This window comes from Anser brachyrhynchus (genome assembly GCF_964034855.1).
Source record: "Anser brachyrhynchus genome assembly, chromosome: 3".
NCBI lineage: Eukaryota > Metazoa > Chordata > Aves > Anseriformes > Anatidae > Anser > Anser brachyrhynchus.
The window spans coordinates 49,781,606-49,802,938 of record NC_137696.1 but is presented as its reverse complement, the minus strand read 5'-3'; the positions used below and the strand labels follow the sequence as shown (position 1 = coordinate 49,802,938).

Genomic DNA, 21,333 nt, shown 5'->3' with positions numbered 1-21,333 from the left:
TACAGTTTTAGGATGAATTTTTTGCTTTGGGGAAGATAGACTATTGAAAAATGCAATTATTAAAAAATAAAAAATATAAAATAAAATCTGTCACATAAAAAAGCTATCAAGCTAACTTTTTATCTGGAAAGTAAAAATTTTAACAGAAACATTTTGATAGATAGTATTTAAGTTCATTGCAGTAAATGTTATGTTGAATGATTCGTTTTCTCTTGAGTTGCTGGACTTTAGATTGTAGTGATTTAAAACCTTGCAACATTAAAATGTCTAATTCAGGTCTCTTCTCATCCCTGCAATTAGCTACTTTTAAATCATGGGATTAGGGGCCCAGCAGCTTCCAGGAATGCACTTTACAATACCATGTTGACAAATTTGTTTTAGCCATCTAGACCTCCGTGTAGGTGCAAGAGATCTTTTTCAAAATGTAGTGTTTGCTTCAGTTCACAAAAAATCTTCCGGAAAAAAAAGGGCAATGACATACAGCTAAAGGCAAATGCTTTCTTTATTTATAAGTCCAACCTTTGTCTTATTTTATTTTTATTTTTATAATTTAGGAGACAGGAGAGTAAAGAGGAGAGTAAAGAAAGAGGACAGGAAAGAAGAGGAAAGGAGGGGAGGGGAGGGGAGAGGAATAATGATATGCAATCTAAAGTGAACAAACCAAATGGGAGTGATGTTTAAGCTATGTAAACGGCAAAAATTCAAATGTGCTGCTTGTAGTAGCTGGAGAAGGGGATGGCAGTAACAGTAGGAGGCATCTGCCATCTGCCTTCTCTCTTTTTCCTCTTTCTTAATTAAGTATCTTGCCCAGGTGACAGCTTAGCAAAGCAGGAAAGAGTTCTCTAACTAAAAACTAACAGTTCTATAAATAAAAATAAAAATAAAAATTCTGACAAGTGAAAGGTCTTAACAGGATGGGGATGTGTTATAAACTCATTGTACTGACGGATGAGCTGCTGTCTGACACATTAGTCAGTTTTGGAGTCTGATAGACACCAGACTTGGGGGAAGTCTTTCTGACAAAGTTAGGGTAGTGAGCTAGCTCTGAGATGGAAGCTGCTGGAGCAAGAGAGCACTCCATCTCCCTTTTACTGCTCACATTTTTTAACCTAGTTTTTTATGTAAAGACTGAGCTTGAGCTTCCAATACTATATATATATATATGTGTATATATGTATTTCCCACTCCTGGAGAACACAGCACAGTAACAGAATTGTGTTTTACAAAGCTTTAAGGCAGCAGCAGGAGCAGCAGCAATAGAATGAGAATCGCAAAATGCTAAATTGAATGAAGAACACTAAAGAGTGCAATAAACTGCAACTAATATATTGTTAAGGCATAATGTCGAGGTATGGCTCCATGCCCCCAAACCAACACAGTCAAGTTAACGTTATCACTGTAGACATACTCATTACATGTTGGACTTAATTACATAGCCACATGTTTATGTGCCTCCAATGTGCAAGTGAAGGGAATTAGGTTCTGTAGATACGTGTAAAACTACCTTTTCCTAGCTTTCTAGCATTTAACTTTTCAACCTATGTTATAACATACTAGCAATCTTTATTGTACACTGTATATTGGATATACCAGGATAGGCATGTATTAAAGACACACTACATAACTGTCATAGCATTATTGTCTAAATTCAGTTCCTCATTAAATAAACAAAAGCTTTTGTGTTGTCTTTGTGTTGTTACTTCTTTATGTTTTTTTTTCTTCATGTTTGTAGCATATGAAAGAATACAACCTGGAAAACTAGAAGAATTTTCCAAATAGTTTTTGGCAAGCCTAGATGGAAAATAGTTGAGCAACAACAAGGAGCTTTGTTTAGGTCTGTCCTTTGGTAACTTCAAGAGCTATCCATTATCATAAGAAACGAAGACTTTGTATAGAATACATACAAAAGCAGCTAGAAACAGAGAACAAAATATCCTCCAGTGGGTAACTCCTGATTAATGAAAGATTTCCCATCAACACTTTTTTCTTCTCTAGTGCTTCTGTGTTGATGGTTTTCAGTTTTTAAATGGATGATGAACTGTTAAGAAAAAAAACACACAAAAAGTAACTAGCTTCAGTAGGTTTTGCCTGACTTAAGGTATGCATTTGGCACTCTGTTGTCATCTCTACTGTGAGCTTATTACTGGAGGCATCTCTCAGGATTAACACTACAGCTATGAGATGCTATTCAAACAGCATAGGAAATACTGTCATCTTGTCAGTCAGCCCAACCCTGCATTTTCCTTTCATCTCCTTTTCAGTTGTCTATGAAAATAAAACCTAATACCTCTTTCATGCTTCCCAGAAATGGATTATCTCTACTGTGAAAACGCATCGTTGGTCTTTTGGTTTAATCAGTCAATGATATCTCCCATTACCAGAGTTATAGACAATGCAGCAGCCCTTTGGGAGTTCTTAAATAAAATAAATTAAAATAAAATAAAATAAAATAAAATAAAATAAAAAGATAATAAAATAAAATAAATAAAATAAAATAAAATAAAATAAAATAAAATAAAATAAAATAAAATAAAATAAAAAATAAAATAAAATTCATGTATTAGTTTTAAATCTCTCTGTAAATGAGGGAAGTATCTTTTGGGTGTATTAAGTCTTAGAAAACTGATGAGATGGAAGCCATAAAAATTGACAACTGATGCAGTTCTGAATTATCAAAAGGAAAGAGTTACAATAAATAACAAAAATCCTGTGCAAGTTGTAAGAGTTCACAAAAACATCTCTCATAAATAGAGCACTGAAGCAGAATTCAAAAGAAAAAACACTCACAGTATATCAATGTGGTTTTGTTTCAATACTGGCAGGTTAGAAAAGTCCTCTATGCATTTAAGTTCACATTCCTAATGATGAAAAAATACTGTACAAATATAATTAGGATAGATTACAGGAAAATCTCTGAAATTGACTAATGTTTATGTCTGCAAAAGGCTAGAAAAATCTGCAAGTTCATTTTTGTTACTGAAGAATATACTTCTCTATGTGACTTCTTGTGGTGCATTGAAACAAATGGGCTGCACTATTTGTGGTTTCAGTTGAGATGGCATTGTTCGTTCTTGTCTGGAAGAGCTGACTGGCTGAATACAAATACCATCACCATTCATCCCTATACTTCCCCCCCCCCCCCCCCCCCAGTAGGCACAGAGTTCATTTCTCAGCAGACTTAAAAATTAACTTCCAATTGATTGCACACCCTGTGTGAGATCATGCAAGACATGTATTAGTGACATTTCTGGCTCATGATGTACAAATTCTACATTAAATCAGCTTGTGTCTTGCCAGCTTTCTCCCTTTCTTTACAGGCATGTCTGAGAAACTGTAGAAACAAGCAAACAAAAATCAGTGACAATTAATTTATACAAAAAGTAAAAGAAAATATCAGAAAGTCGTTAAGAAACTGTATCAAAGTTCATTGAAAAAAAGGAGAGGCATTGTGGAGAAAAATGGTAAAATAAAAAGTCTTTTTTCCAATATGAAGAGATTAAAAGTCAGGCATTTCTTTTTATATCTATGTGTACTAAAAGACAAAAAATTAGGGAATATAAATGTAAAGTTTTCCATTTTCTCCATTTCCTTCCATTTTTGTAAACTTTTGCAAAGTTTGGACAGTTTTCCATTAGTACAGACACTCTAATTATGTATTTACATATTTACATTTTGTATTCACACGTTTTCATTTTTTTTGTTTTTCCATTTCTAACACCTGAAACATGAAAACAATTTTCAAAGAACGAGATTTATGCAGAGCTACCACTATATACAAGTGTGTTTTTTTAAAACATTTTGCTCCAATTGGGTGATTTCTTAATTACCTCTATGCAATAATAGACAGAGATTCTTGACACTCTAACAAAGTATGTTTGCCCATGTTTTAACCAAACTTGTAATGCACAGAATCAGACACTATGTTTCTAGAGCTGTGACAAACCCAGGAATTCTTTTAAAACATGTAAAAACCTCCTTACTTCAGTTTAATACATTCTTCATGCAGTTATGGAACATGCTGTAGTCTTTCAGTATGATCTGCTACCCACTGTGGCTTCAGGCTGATCAAAGTCTGGACTTAATGAGACATTTGCCATGATCTTAAAATTCTGAGATACATTTCTTTTCTCTTAAACATATATTACAAGTGGCATCTAAAAACTTCTAAGGTTTCCTTGCACCCATCTTAAAGGCAACCCCCCTCTTTCTTTATCAGTATTCCAGTCATCATTTTGTCACCAGAAAATTTACCAGAAATGACCTCACATGCTTCTCCAGGAAAGCAATACACATGGAGAATAATTTATTGCCAGATTATCCTCTCTGGAACACCATAGAAACTTACCCACTCAGGGATGATTTCCTGTGAACAATTACATTTAACTTATGACTGTACTACTTTTCTGTTTTGGTTTTCTATTTTTTTATTTATTTTATTTTATTTTATTTATTTTATTTTATTTTATTTTATTTTATTTATTTTATTTTATTTCTTATTTTCATTTATTTATTTATTTTAAATAAAGTGTAACACATTAACAAGTCAAGTATTTTAAAAAGGTTCACCAGTATTGTATGGATTCTTCCACTTTTATCAGTCAAAATGTTATTATCATTAAAATACAAAATATGTTTGTGAAAATACGGTTTTCCATAAGGACATATTAATTGGCTTCTATTATATCACATTTTCTTAATCTTTAATAATGAACTCCTTCATCAGCTGTTTAGTTAGCTGGACCAGAACTAATGTTTGGTAATACCTATCCTACCTATCTTTTATGAACACTGGCATGACATTAGTGTTTTTGTATTGTATTGGAATGTCCCTACTCTTTCCAAACTTACTGGCAAATAATATTAACAATTTAAACAGAGACCCAAACAGCACTTATTGAAGTCTTGGATGCACTTTAACCTTTATTCACTGGTTGAAATGTCAAGTTTTAGTAGTTTTTGTTTAGTATCTTCTGTCAAAGTGGAAAATATTTCATCAGACTCAGAAATAATAGGGGTTGGCCAAAAAACAAGTCATCCCTAATTTCTTTCTGTAACACAGTAAGAGAACAGAGAATGCACAGGAGTTGTTCTACATCTTCATTTTGTGAAGTTTTTGACCATCTTACGAGGATCCCTGGGAAATATTCTGTTGAATATAAACTATATGCAAAATCAGATGGATAGCAGTTCTAGACAGTTGTTTGCAATGGTCCACAGTATGTGACAGGACATATCCAGTCCCATGCTGCTCTTCATCTTGGTGTGCTTAATATTTTTGTGACTTATTGACCTGTAGAAGGGAAGAGAAAACATGTTGATTATATTTACAGCTGAGCAGAAGGTAGGAAGAGAAATCAAAAGCATCTTAGTGAAATGAAGAAATAGTCTAGGAAAAAAAAAAAGAATGAATTTTAAAAAAGACTGTATAAAATTCAGTGGTAACAAGAATAAGAAAAAAAAAAATCAGCCACACAGATACAGGATGGAAAACAGAACAAAACAAACAAACAAAAAACAACAACAAACAGGGTGACAGTCATTTTTTGGAAGCTCATCTGGGGGTTTGGGTGAATCATAATTTGAACAAAAGTCATCAATGTTCTGATGTTGCGGAAAAGGCTAACATCACAGTAGGATGTATAAACAAGACAAGACATATAAAATAATCCTTCTGCTCCACTTAACACTGGTAAAGCCTCAGCTGAAGCTCAATTTTGATCAGTGCACTTCAAGAAAGGTATGAAGAAATTGGAGCTAATCCAAAAGAGAGTGATGAAAATGATCAGAGGTCTAGAAAACATGACCTACGATGACAGAGTTAAATAACTGAATTTGTCTTGCCAAAGGAAAAAAAATAAATAAATGACTGGAGTCGGCATAAAAGCAGTGTTCATATACATAAAAAGGTTTTGCAAGGATGAGAGGCATAAACTGTTCTCAGTGACAGTGGAGGATTGGATAATAAGCAGTGGGCTTACGCTGAAGCAAAAACTGTAAAATATTGGAAAGGTTAGATGGGAAACAACTTGACAAAAAAACATAGAACAATAGAATAGATTATCAAGGTAGGCTGCAGAGCTTTTAGAGCTGGAGGTCTGTAAAAACAGATTAGACAAACAGCTGTCATAAAAGACAAAGGTACTTTGGGGTCAGGAAATGGACTTGATAACCTCTTAAAATCACATCAGGATGTTTATTTATCTCTCTCTATATTTTTATGATATCCATAAAGCATGAATAGAGCCTCAGTTTTTCCCCCATGTAGTGAATATGAAAAAAGTGTTTAAATTCTCCTTTTAGTATTCTATTCAACTTTATCTGATAGCATATTTCCTGAACAGGTCTATCCTTTTCATACTACAGTTAACAATTCTCCCACTGACATCTAGAAAAGGTTTAATATCGCATTGTTCTCCTTGTTCATTACAAATTTTAGTTTCCTTAATCAATTTTAAGTCTTAATTTTTATTTTACATTCATTTCTACTAATTTACCTCATTTTCCAATAGGTAGATTTATTTTAAATAGCTGCTTTAATTTTTCAGTCTCAGTCAGGCTGTTTTTCTAATATGTGTGACCTTCCTTTTGTGTTATAAAACTGCATTTTTTTGACCAACAAGTGAAAATATTCTTAAAAATTCAATATTACTGTTCATATTTTTATACTTTTTTTTTTTTTTTTTTTTTTTTTTTTGTACAAGCTGGTCTTTTCAATATTGCTTTGAGCTTATAAACCCATTTTGGATTTTTTTCTATTTGCAGCTATGAGGTATTTGGTGCTTGAATTGGCATTTTTTTTTTTTTTGAGTACTGCAAGAATAATAGATTAGAATAGATTTTTCTCCTAATTTCTTGACCTTGGAATTGTATAGTTATATAAAATTGAATATGCTAGAGCAAGGTATAGTATTCTCAGGATACTCTGTTAATAGCTTCTTGAGCAATTTCATCATGTGGCTCAAACTAAAGATCTTCTTCCCTTTTTTAATATAACCTTTTCTTCCCATACTGTACATGCTCATCCTTAAAGCTTTTGTGTCACTGGAAAATGATTATGTCTTTGGGCAACAGTAGCCACAAATTATCATAGAATCATAGAATCTTAGAATATCCCGAGTTGGAAGGGACCCATAAGGATCATCAAGTCCAACTCCTGGTACCGCACAGGTCTAGCCAAAATTTTAGACCATGTGACTAAGTGCACAGTCCAATCGCTTCTTAAATTCAGACAGGCTTGATGCAGTGACTACTTCACTGGGGAGCCTGTTCCAGTGTGTGACCACCCTCTTGGTGAAGAACCTCTTCCTGATGTCCAGCCTAAACTTCCCCTGCCTCAGCTTAACACTGCTCCCATGGGTCCTGTCACTGGTGATAACGGAGAATAGGTCACCTGCCACTCACGAGGAAGTTGTAGACTGTGATGAGGTCCTCCCTCAGCCTCCTCTTCTCCAGGCTGAACAGGCCAAGTGACCTGAGCCGCTCCTCATATGTCTTCCCCTCTAGGCCCTTCACCATCTTCGTCGCCCTCCTCTGGACACTCTCCAACAGTTTAATGTCCTTTTTGTACTGTGGTGCCCAGAACTGCACACAGTACTCGAGGTGAGGCCGCACCAGCGCAGAGTAGAGCGGGACAATCACTTCCCTTGACCGACTAGCAATGCCGTGCTTGATGCACCCCAGGATACGGTTGGCCCTCCTGGCTGCCAGGGCACACTGCTGGCTCATATTCAACTTGCTGTCAACCACAACCCCCAGATCCCTCTCTGCGGGGCTGCTCTCCAGCGTCTCGTCGCCCAGCCTGTACGTATAGCCAGGGTTGCCCTGCCCCAGGTGCAGGACCCAGCACTTGCTTTTGCTAAACTTCATGTGGTAGGTGATCTCCCAGCTCTCCAATCTGTCCAGATCTCTCTGCAAGGCCTTTCCACCCTCAGCCGAGTCCACAACTCCTCCAAGTTTGGTGTCGTTGACAAATTTGCTCAAAACACCTTCTAGTCCTACATCCAAATCATTTATAAAAACATTGAAGAGGACTGGCCCTAAAATGGAGCCTTGGGGGACCCCACTAGTGACCATCTGCCAGCCAGATGTGGCCCCATTTACCACAACCCTTTGAGCCCTGCCCGTCAGCCAATTGCTCACCCATCGTATGATGTTTTTGTTTAGCTGTATGCTGGACATTTTGTCCAGTAGGATCCTATGGGAAACCGTGTCAAAAGCTTTGTGGAAGTCCAAAAAGATCACATCAGCTGGTTTCCCTTGATCGACTAGATGGGCGATCTTATCATAAAAGGAGATCAAATTTGTTAGGCAGGACCTACCCCTCATGAACCCATGTTGGCTGGGACCAATGACTGCATTGTCCCCCAGGTGCGCTTCAATAACTTCAAGGATCATCCTCTCCATAATTTTACCAGGCACTGACGTGAGACTGACAGGCCTGTAATTGCTAGGGTCTTCTTTCTTACCCTTCTTGAAAATTGGCACCACATTTGCCAGCTTCCAGTCCAATGGGACCTCTCCAGATTCCCAAGATCATTGAAAAATAATTGAGAGAGGTCCCGCGATGACGTCAGCCAGCTCTCTAAGCAATGTCAGACAGGTTCTTTAAGCAACCTTCAAAAGCAGTTTCCCAGGGGACCTTGCTGACTAGTTCCCTGAGCAGCCTGAAGTCTGCTTTCTCCATATCCAGGGTTGAAGTTTTGGTGACAGTTTTCCTTCTGTCACCATAAATTCTAAACTCAACCACTTCATGGTCACTATGACCGAGACAGCCGCCAATTGCAACATCTCCCACAAGACCCTCTCTGTTCTCCAGCAACAGATCTAGAAGGGCACCTTTCCTAGTTGGCTCTCTTAGCACCTGCACCAAGAAGTTATCATCTAGGTGCTTTATGAACCTCCTGGACTTGCTCATGTCAGCCGTGTGGTGATCCCAGATGACATCTGGCAAGTTGAAAGCCCCCATAAGGACAAGGGGAGTTGATCTCGAGGCATCTCTTAGTTGCAAAGAATAGCCTTGCAAAGAATAATTCATCGGCGTTGTCATCCTGGCCAGGTGGTCTGTAATAGACTCCCACAACGACATCCCCTTTATTTATTTGTTCGTTCCTTAATCCTTACCCAGGGGCTCTCAACTTTGCCATCGCCAACTTGAAGTTCCACACAGTCCAGCCCATGCTTCACATACATTGCCACCCCGCCACCTCGCCTACCCTGCCTGTCCCTCTTGAAGAGCCTGTAACCATCTATTGCAACACACCAGCCACAGGACTCATCCCACCAGGTTTCGCTTATGCCGATGATGTCGTAGCTGTGTGGCCAAGACTTCTAGCTCATCCATTTTATTCCTCATACTGCATGCGTTTGTGTAGAAGCACTTCAAATGTGCCTCCCTACATGCAGCACCTTGTGCAGATGACCGGAGGGCCTCACTAGCACACAGTCCCTCTGATTCTAGCACACCACCCCTTAGCTCTTCACCGGCGTGCCTGGTTTTATCCCCTTCCCCCCTTTGACTCTAGTTTAAAGCCCTATCTATCAGCCCTGCCAACTCCTGAGCAAAAATCCTCACTTTTCTCTGAGAGAGGCACATCCCATCTGGTGCCAGCAGGCCTGATGTCGCGTAGACCTTCCCGTGATTATGAAGGAAACAATATTTACTGCAAAGCAGAGAACCATAATCTGGGGACAATCTGGGAAAATGTCACTGGTGAATGTGTGGCAACACCAAAATGACGCTCAGGTTACACTGTATTTTGTTGCAGACAGAAAGAAAAGAAACAGAAATGAAGGTTCTCCTGATTTTTTTTTTTTTTTTCTTATGCAACTGAAAAGAAAAGCTGGCTTTAGATGCAAAGTGTGGAGGAAGCTACCTGAATGCACTGGCAGTGCTGCCTGAAGAAATTCTGTTTGTAGTTTGCAACTCCCTAATACAAGCACAATGACATATGTGGAACAGAAATTAAACCCAAAGCAGAAAGCCTGTGACTGAAACTGCCAGTATTGATAGTACTGAAAACAGTTAATTAAAATTGTGTAGGAATGAGCACATTTGCCTACTCTTCTCTCTGGTTTCTGGAACCTGTGCCCTAGTACAGTCTGTTCCTACAGGCACTGTCAGCTCTTTAATGGTTACCATAATGCAGAGTCATGCAGAGTTTTTAAGGCCACCTTGTATATGTTATAATACCCCATCCAGCCATCAAAGCAGTCACAATGCTACAATTATTGCCAGGATACACATACAATAAAAGGAGAACAAAACTTGGGTATTTTTTTTTTCTGGTATTCCAGGGATCAGAAGTATACCCCTAGGTACATTATTAGAAATAATTATTTCTTTTTATGCTCTTTGGCCAGCTCTGTGGCTATTCAACCCTTGGACTAATCCCCAAGACCGTTTGGTAGAGAGGTATGACTCAGCCTGAGTTGAGGCCCTCAAGAGCCAGAAAGGCTCTGGGGGTCTGTGAGCCTGGAGGAGCTCACCTGCCTGGAAAAAATACTGAACAAATGAAACATAAGCAGTCTAAATCATGACCCTTCTGTCTTTCATTGCAGAGGCTTTTCAGCTGTGGTCATTTTCTCTACCCAGTCAGCCATCTCCTTGGCTTTACCTCCTGCTACTTTCCAGGCTTCTCGTGGAGATGGGATGGGATCCAGGATCCACATGTGAACAGATACAGGCATGGGTTTAACATCCTTGCTATACATGGAAAGATATTCCCAGTCAGAAGACATTAAAAAAAAAAAAGCCAGAATGAGAAGTCGTGATATACTTTGCCTCCATTTTTTTTAATTACAATTATTTGTTTTTGTTTTTAATATGGTATTTTTAAAAGAACTAGAAGCAAGGCAGGGAAGGGAAGGGAAGGGAAGGGAAGGGAAGGGAAGGGAAGGGAAGGGAAGGGAAGGGAAGGGAAGGGAAGGGAAGGGAAGGGAAGGGAAGGGAAGGGAAGGGAAGGGAAGGGAAGGGAAGGGAAGGGAAGGGAAGGGAAGGGAAGGGAAGGGAAGGGAAGGGAAGGGAAGGGAAGGGAAGGGAAGGGAAGGGAAGGGAAGGGAAGGGAAGGGAAGGGAAGGGAAGGGAAGGGAAGGGAAGGGAAGGGAAGGGAAGGGATTTATTTGTTTCAAATTCTCCCAGAAAAAGAAATTCATACTTAAATCTTCAAAAAGCATGTACTGTGTCTTCCTACCAAGATACACCACATAAACAAAATACTTCTTGCAGAAAAGGGGTTCACAACAAGGTTAAGACCAACTTAAAGTCCTGTTTCAAAGACAGGAGAGAGATAGTGTGCAACTCTTCTTTGCACGTGTGTAAGTACCAGCCTAAACCCAGATATTTATTCCTCCAGTAAGAAAATATATCTGGAAAAGAACAATGGCATACACAACAGGATTGCTCTCTGGATATGTGAATCAATATGTCAGTGCTTTTCTTTCTACATTCACTCGGTGAAAACAAACAAACAAACAAACAGAAAACAAAAAACTGCCCTTCAAAAAACTCCTTTCTTAACTGTGTTAGAGACGTTCCAATCATTTTCTAAATTTCAGTCCTTTGTAAGGAATCCCTCATAAGCATCATTTTTCTCACCCTGATTTTTTCAAATATAACTGAACATATCCATTTCATGCTCAAAAACAAAACAAAACAAAACAAAACAAAACCACCAACAACAAAGACCCACCTTTGTTTTGGTACTGTATGGCTACATTGAGGTGACTGGCAATTCTAAGTCTTGAATTTATTACTTTGTTCCATAGCCCCAAACACTGGATGCTCAGCATTTTCTGAAAACTGGGTATGTGGTAAGTGTCATAAATTCAAATCCCTCAAATAACTAGTCATTTGATAACATGTTGGTCAACTGCTGAAAGTATGGGAATACATAAGTGCCTACATACATCCATCTATATAAATAAAATATATGGAGTGGATATGAAAATGTGGTGAAGTAGAAAAAAATAACCATTTAGAGTGGCTGTTTTATATAAATAACAACTGAGAACTAACATTGTGCCATATTGCAACATACACTATATTAGACACGGCATGTTAGAAGTGTACTAATTAAGTGTGTTTTCCATATTTTTTTCCCACAGTATAGAGTATCTTTATATTAGTACTATTGTCCTTGGTCTTGCTCTTAGACAGAACAGCATTATTTTGACATGAGCTGGCAATGTGCACTTGCAGCCGAGAAACCAACCATATCCTGGTCTGCATCAAAGGAAGCATGGCCAGCAGGCCAAGGGAGGTGATTCTCCCCTCCACTCTGCTCTTGTGAGACCTCACCTGGAGTGCTGCGTTCACCTCTGGGACCCCCAGCATAAGGAGGATGTGGACCTGTTGGAGTGGGTTGAGAGGAGGGCCACGAGGAAGATCAGGGGGCTGAAGCACCTTTCCTATGAAGACAAGATGACAGAGGTGGGGTTGTTCAACCTGCAGAAGAGAAGGCTCCTTCCTTCCAAGGGGCATCTTGTAGCAAGCCTTTCAATACCTAAAGGGGGCCTACAAGAAAGCTGGGGAGGGACTAAGTGTACTGATAGGACAAGGAGTAGTGGCTTTAAACTAAAAGAGTTTTAGATTAGATATAAGGAAAAATTCTTTACTCAGAGGGTGGTATGGCACTGGAACAGGTTGCCCAGAAAAACTGTGGATGCTACATCCCTGAAAGTGTTGAAGACCAGGTTGGATAGGGCTTTGAGCAACCTTGTCTAGTGGAAGGTGTCCTTGCCCATGACAGAGGGTTTGGAACTAGATGATTCTTAAGGGTCCTTTCCATCCCAAACCAATCTATGATTCTATGATTATAATTGAGCAATCCGGGAAACAGACCTTGGCTGTGGTCCAGGACAAAGGAGTGGAGCAATTAACTCTCTTTGCATGAAATGGAAATGGAGATAAATATGTGTTTCACTGAGTATGAGCATCAGAACTGAAGGACCTCTCTACCCACCCTTTGCTTAAAAAAGAAATGTGCTAAGTACCTCCATTTCTCTCATAGATTCTGGAGAAGGCTTATGTTACTGCAGGTTATTTCTGAATATTAGGGGAATCAGTCAGTGGGAAACATCTAGAGCAGCAGTGAATTGGTAACTGACACAAGATTCCTAACTCTGCATGCTAACTCTTCTATGTATTTCTAAAGGAAATGAAGCATAAGGAGACTCATTGCAGTTCAAACCATTAGCACATGTTCAATGCTAGCGAAAAACAAGAGGGAAATTTCTGTCTTGCTACTAAAATGTGTTTTATCTCAGTCCAGACAAAAAAAACTACTGAATCAATAGTATTCAACAAAACTTTTCAAGTAACACAAGCCTGCACCCTTGTGCTTCATCAAACCCTGTTGTGTCTTTCTGTACTGTACTGCAAGGAGCTTTCAGGCCATGCCACTGAAGTCAAAAGTGGTTTCAAATCTTCCCTGTGATTTCTGTTTCCCAGCCTCCCACCTAGGCAGCATGAGCTGCAGCAGCTGCCCAGGATTGCTTCCTCACTGGCATTGCTGAGATTTTCTGGTGTAAACCTGAGTTTTACACCCCTGCAGATGTTGCTTGCTCTCATCTTCCCTAGGCTTGCTGTCCCAAGACTCTTAATGTTGGGCTCATAGTTCTCTTCTACAAAGGAGCCGGTTCCCATCTTCCTTTCACTTTATAGAGCTTTTATTTATTTATTTTAATTTTATTTATACCTTTTGTAGCCTTCTGACTTTGCTTCACATAATCTATTTGTAACTTCTTCCTAATTCCTTTACTCACAGTTTTCCAGTATATATAAATCGGCTTGGCCATCTCTTCACAGAAAAATTCTTCTGTGGTGAAGGATATTTTGAACACTTCAATGTTTAGACAAAAATAATAATAATAATAATAATAGTAAAAAGACTAACAATATAATAAAAGAAACAAACAAAATGCTTTTCTGTTTTGGTTGTAGTAACTCTTTTCAATAAGAACATTTTCATATGGAAGCTTATGAAATATTTCATTGTAATAATATCACTAAAGGAAAAATTTGTTATCTAGCCCATACACCTGGAAAGAAGGATCTCTCCACTGAAATATTGTTGGCCATATACCCATTTGAGTTTTACAGTCAACACTGGGGTTTCCATCACTTTTCTCACTAGACTATATTGCTGTCTGATAGATATCCTTGTTTAGGGAATCCTCTTACCTCCACCCTACATACTCCAATATTTTAAAAATCACAACGCAACAGACAGGAAGAGACCTTACACAGACATTCACACTTAAAAATGCCAACTTAGAAAAAACAGAGTGGCTGAACAGAGGAAAATTATGTGCAGCATTTTCAGCAGTGGCACAGAAGTACATACTTGCTTCATTGAGTTTCGCAAAAATAAGGAATTCATTTTTGCAAATAATCATAAAAATGTTTTCTGTTCTGTTCCAAGGCAGCCTGATCCAAATTTGTTTTGCCATAGTCTTTTGTGGCAGAAGAACAAAGGTTGTTAAATACTTAATTACCCGGATGGTACACGTGACTGATGGATTGAGTTGGATCAACAAAGCTGCAATTATTTCACCACAGTGTGGCTGACTAAGATAGATACTTGGCTTCCCTCAATGGTTTTCATCATTCTACCAGAAATAAACAGAGCACAGACTATTCTCAATATGTTTATACATCACTAACTTATATTACTTTTGGAAACTGTGAAATTTGTGCCAGTTGGTTGTAAAACAGAGTACAGTTTTGATTTTTTTTTTTCCTCTTGTGCACAACCCGGAATCAATATGTATACAATTTTCATCCTCTTTACATTACATACTGTTCCTAAGAGCTAAGGCCAAGAAATAAATGGACCTAATTCCTTTTCTGCATCAAAATTGTGGGTTATTCTGTCCTACTTACATGGATTTTGCAGAAAAAAAAAAAAGTGAAAAAGAAAAGTAAAAAAAAAAAAAAAGTATAAGTCCATGTCTCAGTTTCTTTGTACAAATACAGCCAAGGTCAAGAGTTTGGCTAAGACCAAGGCAGGTTAGGACTCTGCCACAAAATTTGGATTTGTTTGCTGATGTGACCTTCTACAAAGCCTAGAAATATATATGCACATGTAAGCTCTAGCTCCAGTACAGTGTAAATGCCTGACTGTAGGATGGCTTATGGTAACAGTGCGGTACTAATGAGGCTATGTTTTCTGGTTCAGGAACTGTTAACATAGAACCAGCTCAGAGGTCCAGAAAATGACACAGCTATTATATGTATTTCTTTTTTTTTTCTTTTTTCTGCATTTAGTTCTCTGTCCAATTTAGAAATGCAGCACTCCCTGTAGAAGCAATGGTGGAGATACTGGAAAAGTCATGAAGACATTGGTCTTTGTCCTTCCTTCCCACTATGTCTTCTAGCCTTGGTCTGAGCAGGATGAGCTGAAGAGGTGATGAAAGTCCTGTTGCCTTGTGGATACCAAGGTCTTCACTGTGGCTACCAGCAGGGCAGCTGTAGGAGTGCTGTTCAATGACAACACAGTTAAAAATGCTCAGCATGGACATGACCATAGAGCAACAGCAAGCTGTGAAGTACAGGCTAGAGTTCATTAAATTGTCTTTACATACTTTTTTCAACCTTGCACTATATTTTTTTGTAAAGAAGAAACATGTACACTCAGAGTCAGAGTTAATTAAATTGAACCATTTTTAAACATCGTTTACGTGTATTAGTTTAAGCAGGGAAATGCATTGGTCTCCTGAAACATGTCTCTGACCTCCTGACATAGTAAGCCCAAGCATCTCTGTTGTGAAGACTCTCCCTTTTTTTCATTGATTGAATTTCTGTAATCTAAATGAGTCCTAATATAACTCTCAAATCAGTTATTGACTCCAAACAGGGCTATTGTTCAATGGCACATGAATAATTTCCATACAGTGGTTTTCTATTTACTTATCATGTTCCAAAAGACATCTTGTTTATGTGTATTGGGTTAGTTCTGAATTTCCTCTAATTTAGCAATATCATTTACTCCATATGTTTGTGTGATTTTTTTTGTTGCTGCTGTTTGGGATGTTTTTTATCATTAGGATTAATTCAAGAAGGGATTGGCACGCAGGAAGCAAAGTACCATCTCAGCTGACTTGTACCCTAGCTCTCAGTCATCAGTGGTCTACTCAAACCAGTCCAAACAGGCTTGAAGGCACCAGGGAGAAGAGCTATCTGATTTTAACAATTAGGTGCTTTCTTTGACATGCAAAATACAGGTCATTGGGCTAAGAAGAAGCCAAACTACATAACAGAGAGGTGAGGTAAGAAAGACTGATCTAGGAAAAGAAGGAAGGTAGATGTGTAAAGATGTGTGTATATTAAAATTATTATTTTAAATTTCTTCACTAATTTCCCTAAGGACAGTTGTCTGGACACAGTACATCACAAGTTCTACATCCTAAAGAAAAGCTTTGCAAGTGCTAAAGCCAGATGAACTTTCACAGCTAGTTTGATTGGCATGGGATACCATGATCAGGAGTTGCAATATAAGACTGGAAGATTTATGAAGCTGAGCCTTGGTTCCAGTTTTAAATAAGAGCAACCTATGGGGACTATGGTACTAAGAAAAAACAAAAGTAGGAAGAGAAATGATGCCAGCCCTATAAGGTTGCTTCTTCAAAGAAACAAAGTATTTTCAAGAAACTAATTTCAGTGTTGGAAACAAAAAAAAATTACATTTTCATCATAAATGGCATAATTATTTTTAACTGCTTATCCAATTAAATCAATATTGCAAATAATTAGAACTGATTAAAATAAATAACTAGTTTATTTTCTGTTACTACTTGTTTACCTTTTTATTTTATTTATCTTAAGAGTTAAACTAGATTAGTTATTTGCACATAGAATGTATCTCTGACTTTGTAAAATAATGTATTTATTTAAATTAATTATGAAGTGTCCCAATTAGCATCAATAACGTGATTCAAATGGTTAAACTTTATAAGTTTGGATGAAATAACCTGTTTTTTTTTTTGTTTGTTTTTTTTTTTTTAATTCATGGGCTTGGTCAATCCGAGAAACTGGCACTCAAGCATTAGTATAGTGCTCTCTGACTTGGGTTAAATTGCTTTCTTTGAAGTTTTTTAAAAAGCTTGAGAACATATGTTAGTACATTTTTTTTTTAATCTTCCTCCTTGAAAACCTTTTTTTGTTGTTGTTGTTTTGTTTTGTTTTCTTTTTGCACAAGCTGCTTAAGTCCTTTTCAACACTAATGTAAGACTGTGATAGGTAAATCAAATGAAAACAGTTGATACAGTTTAATGCAGTTAGTTATTCACCAGAACTAAGTTGAATACATATATGGAGATGCCACTTAGCTTTAGACATGGGATTTGCAATTAGAAAATACATGGAGGCAATAAAATATTCTTAGGGCAAATCAAGAACTATGGAAAGTGTGGATGCTTATGCAGCATGGTGCTTCAAAGTCAACATATGTAAATGACAAAGTGTAAGAAAAACTAAAAAAAATCAGTGGGGTATTAGCTTGTCTTGACTTTGGTATGCCACTTTTTACAGAAGACAGTGTGGATATTAAACAGCAAGACTTCAGTTAGAATCCATCTTGCATGTATTGAGCCAGTGTTCCCACAACTCCAAAACCTCTTATCATTTCTGATTTATGATGTGTCCATCTTTCACTTCATGACCCTCCAAGTGCTTTTTTGTTTCTCAATTCCTTTGCAATCTCCCTCTATCTCTCAAAAGAACAGGTTAGAGAACATAATAAGAGGTGTGCATCTAATGTAGAACAGATGACATGAATATCCATAGCAGGAAAAAAAAAAAAAAAAAGGAGGAGGGAGAAAAGGCAAAATTTTAGTAGTGAGGTTTCTTGCTCTAATTTTCTTTTCTCTTTATTGGATACACAGAAGGAAATGAGGATAATTTTATCATTTAAACATTATCACATCCGGTCAGTCCTTCTTTACAGCTTGCTTACTTGGATATTGTAATTTACAACATAGATAATTTTAAAATGCATATTAAATGTCTTCTGTGAGGTATGTTAAAGGTTACTGTAATTCAATTCCCACTGGTTTCTTCCAGCAATCAACTATTTACTTCTGAAATACATAAACCTGGAAACATGAAGAATAGCAAATAAATTAAGCCTCAACCTGCAGATATGAACAACAGCATTACTGGAAATATTCTGACCAAACTGCCTTATGTAAATGCAAAGTGACTTTATTTATGACAGAACTATCTCTGGTATTTGCAATTTCCTTGAATTTCTTTGCTTCCATTTCTGTTCACTACAGCCACTGGAAAGAAATAGTCAAATAAAAGGGGAAAAAAAAAAACAACAAACAGTTTGTCATGGTATTCTGTCGCAGGAAAATTGCTTTGTTACTCAGAAAATTATCAGTAAGTAACATTCCATAGTATAAGATTCCTTTCACCTCTGGTACTATGACATCAGGAAGTATATTCTGCATAGCTATAGCTATTTCATAGATGTTAAAATTCACCTCTTCAGTAATAACAACGTCATCCTCTGTGTAAATATTCTATAAAAAGAATAAATAGCTTTGGAGGCATTTTATTATTATTATTATTAGAGATATCCTACCATCTACACAGAGTTGAATTTTATCTCTACGAAGCAGAATGAAAGCCAAACAGTTAAGCAACAGTAGAGAATGAAACTATAAACTCTGAGAAGACTGTCTCGGCAGCTGTTATACTAGATGATTACAGAGCTTTTCTCTGACTTCATTGAGGTTTTCAGCACTTACACTGGGCAATGAGTGAGTCCAGTTGCTACTGCTCAGACTAGACAGAAAAGAAGACAGGCTTAGGCTAAAGGAGGTGTTCAACAGATGATCCTGAAATTAGACAGAATTTGAAAATTTCCCTACTCTGCTAGTGTTCAGCATAGGCTGTATCTCCCCTGTAATAGAAAGAGTGGCAATATAAATCCTAAAGCCATGCACTTTTACAAAACTTGAAAATACGCGGGGGAGACTGAATTATTTATCTCTCTACTTATTTTCCAGATTTCTGTGCATTATCAATATTAGTAAAATTACCTTGTGATGAATTTGCATCTCTAACTCACAGAAGGTTGTATACTGAATTAGCTGAATAACCAAAAGTATCAAGGGTTTCTTTTGAGAAAAGCAGAGTGCACAACTGAACCTTCCTAACTGTTATATTTAAGATATTCACTCATTCTTGTCTAAATTGTCATTTCTATCATTCCCATTGTTTTGTCCATTTTGTGGTTCATGAAAATTCTGATTTGCACTTCATCTGAGGGCTAATCATAGAAATACATCTATTCACAGTCAGAAACTCAAGTGATGCTAAAGCCATTGAAACATTTTTATTATTATTTTCCAGGGAGGGGTGGGGGGGGTGTCATCTTCCTAATAGAGGATGTTTGCTAATTAGTGAATACTGGCAAAGGTAAACATGCTGATGTGGAAGATGTTTATTTGTTAAATAGCCTCCTGCACTTCCATAATCTCCTTATTTTGCCACTTGCTAGTACAGGATTCAGCCACAGACTTGACTGGTATTAATTTCCAGGCTATCCAAACCAGATGGAAAACAGAGAATGAAGAAGCAGCCATTAACACCCACATGACGCCTGAGACAGCTTGGGATTGTTACAGCAACTGTATGAGTGTATGGACATAATAATTGCTGCACAGCTAACTGGAGGACCATCTAATCTGACCTTCTGTCTTCAACTGAGCTGGTGCCAGCCATCTGAAATGAAGTCAAATAAAAATGAAAAAGAAAAAGAAAAACCCCAAACACAAAATTGTGCAATGCTCTGTCATAGAGGAAAATTATTCCTGACTCCAACTCTTGCTCAATTATGTCCCGAAGCATGAGGAGTAATGGTTCTTGTGATTTTTGTCCCAGCCTGAGTAATTGCAAATGCCATTCTTATTCAGATCTATGGATAATCCTCTGAACCTTTGTTAGTGCTTTTCTTCATACCAATCTGTGACCTTAAGTGGCAGCATATTAGAAACACATCCTAACAATACCCAGCCATGAGCTGAAGATGCAGATTCTCTCCTTATGTGAAACTAAATTTATCTGCAGAGAGATATTAACTAAATATCAGTTATGCTATCATTTGCTACTGTCCCTACCTACATTTCACCCAGTGTAACTCAAGACATTTTGCACTAGGCCACCCTTATCACACTGCATTATGGGCAACGAATTTGAATGGGTGGGTGAGAGAGGAGGTGTTGGCCTAGGTTTGCTGTTAGGTGTTCTCTAGAAGGTGCAGTAGGCAACCAGAGCCTGACAGACACTACTGGCGTATTTAACCAGCCAGGTGGGTCGTGCCAGGAGTGCTGCACAGCCTGTAACTATGCTAACAAGTCCTGCCTGTTTAGGATAGACTGTTGTCACCTAAAGAAGCATTCTTTGGTATTTTGCATTTTGTTTTGTCTTCACTGATAGTTATTAAGGAAACAGATGTCCATTAATTCATTAATCTGATGATCGTATCAAAAGGTACACTCACTAAAAGGGGCAGGGAAAAAAAAAAAAAAAACAATTATAAATGCCAGGATGTCTGTGAGGTACTAAGGAAGATTTCAGCAAAGTCTTTACTAGGAGCCCATGACTCCTGCCTTGTATAACATTCTTATATTTTAAAGCAGAGGCAATATAAATAGGCAAACTTAAGTCATTAAAATGACTAGAAGAATCAGCAGAGTAGGTAAACTAACTGGTCATGATATAAAGAAAAACTGATGCATTTTTATGGACAGGCTAAAGAAATTAAATATCTATAAAGGCAACATTTCTCACTACCCAAGAAATGACTGGTGCCAAATATTTTCCTACACTTGCTGCATCAGCAGGTTTCTGGCAGGTGCCTTAAGGAAACATTTCTGCATGTTCTCTGTTCCTGTTAGGAGACACTGTTCCTCAGACTGCCATTTGGATTGTGTTTGGCAGGCACAGTGATTCACCAGAAAATGAAACACATTTTTGATTGTATAGAGTACACTCAGGCCTATATACATGATGATTTGATCAGGAGAAAAATGGTAGAAAAGCAAGCCAGATGCTCAGAGCCACTTTTGGAGGAGTCAGACTTGTGGCCTAACATAAGCAAAAAAACCACCACCAACAACAAAAAACCACAAGAGACCAAAACCAAAAATCCCCTCCCATAGTATAAATCTCATTTCAGAGAAAGAAGAAACATGGAGGAATAATTTACATGCACAGGAAAATCACAGAAAGATTGAAAGGATCATCACATACCTCTGTTGGAACATGTGGAAGGAACCAGTCTTCTGAGAGCTAATGTGCAAAAATGTCCTGTGTTAATGTTCACA

The 21,333-nt window shown here is 37.7% G+C and overlaps 1 long non-coding RNA gene across 1 annotated transcript; it reads right to left on the bottom strand.

Annotated features, from left to right (window-relative positions):
* Positions 1 to 3,215: 3,215 nt before the first annotated feature.
* Positions 3,216 to 13,074, bottom strand: LOC308192961. Its single transcript, XR_013949257.1, has 2 exons — positions 12,296 to 13,074; positions 3,216 to 5,290 (listed from the first exon to the last, which is right to left on the bottom strand). It is a non-coding gene; the product is annotated as an uncharacterized lncRNA (long non-coding RNA).
* Between the last annotated feature and the right edge of the window lie 8,259 nt (positions 13,075 to 21,333).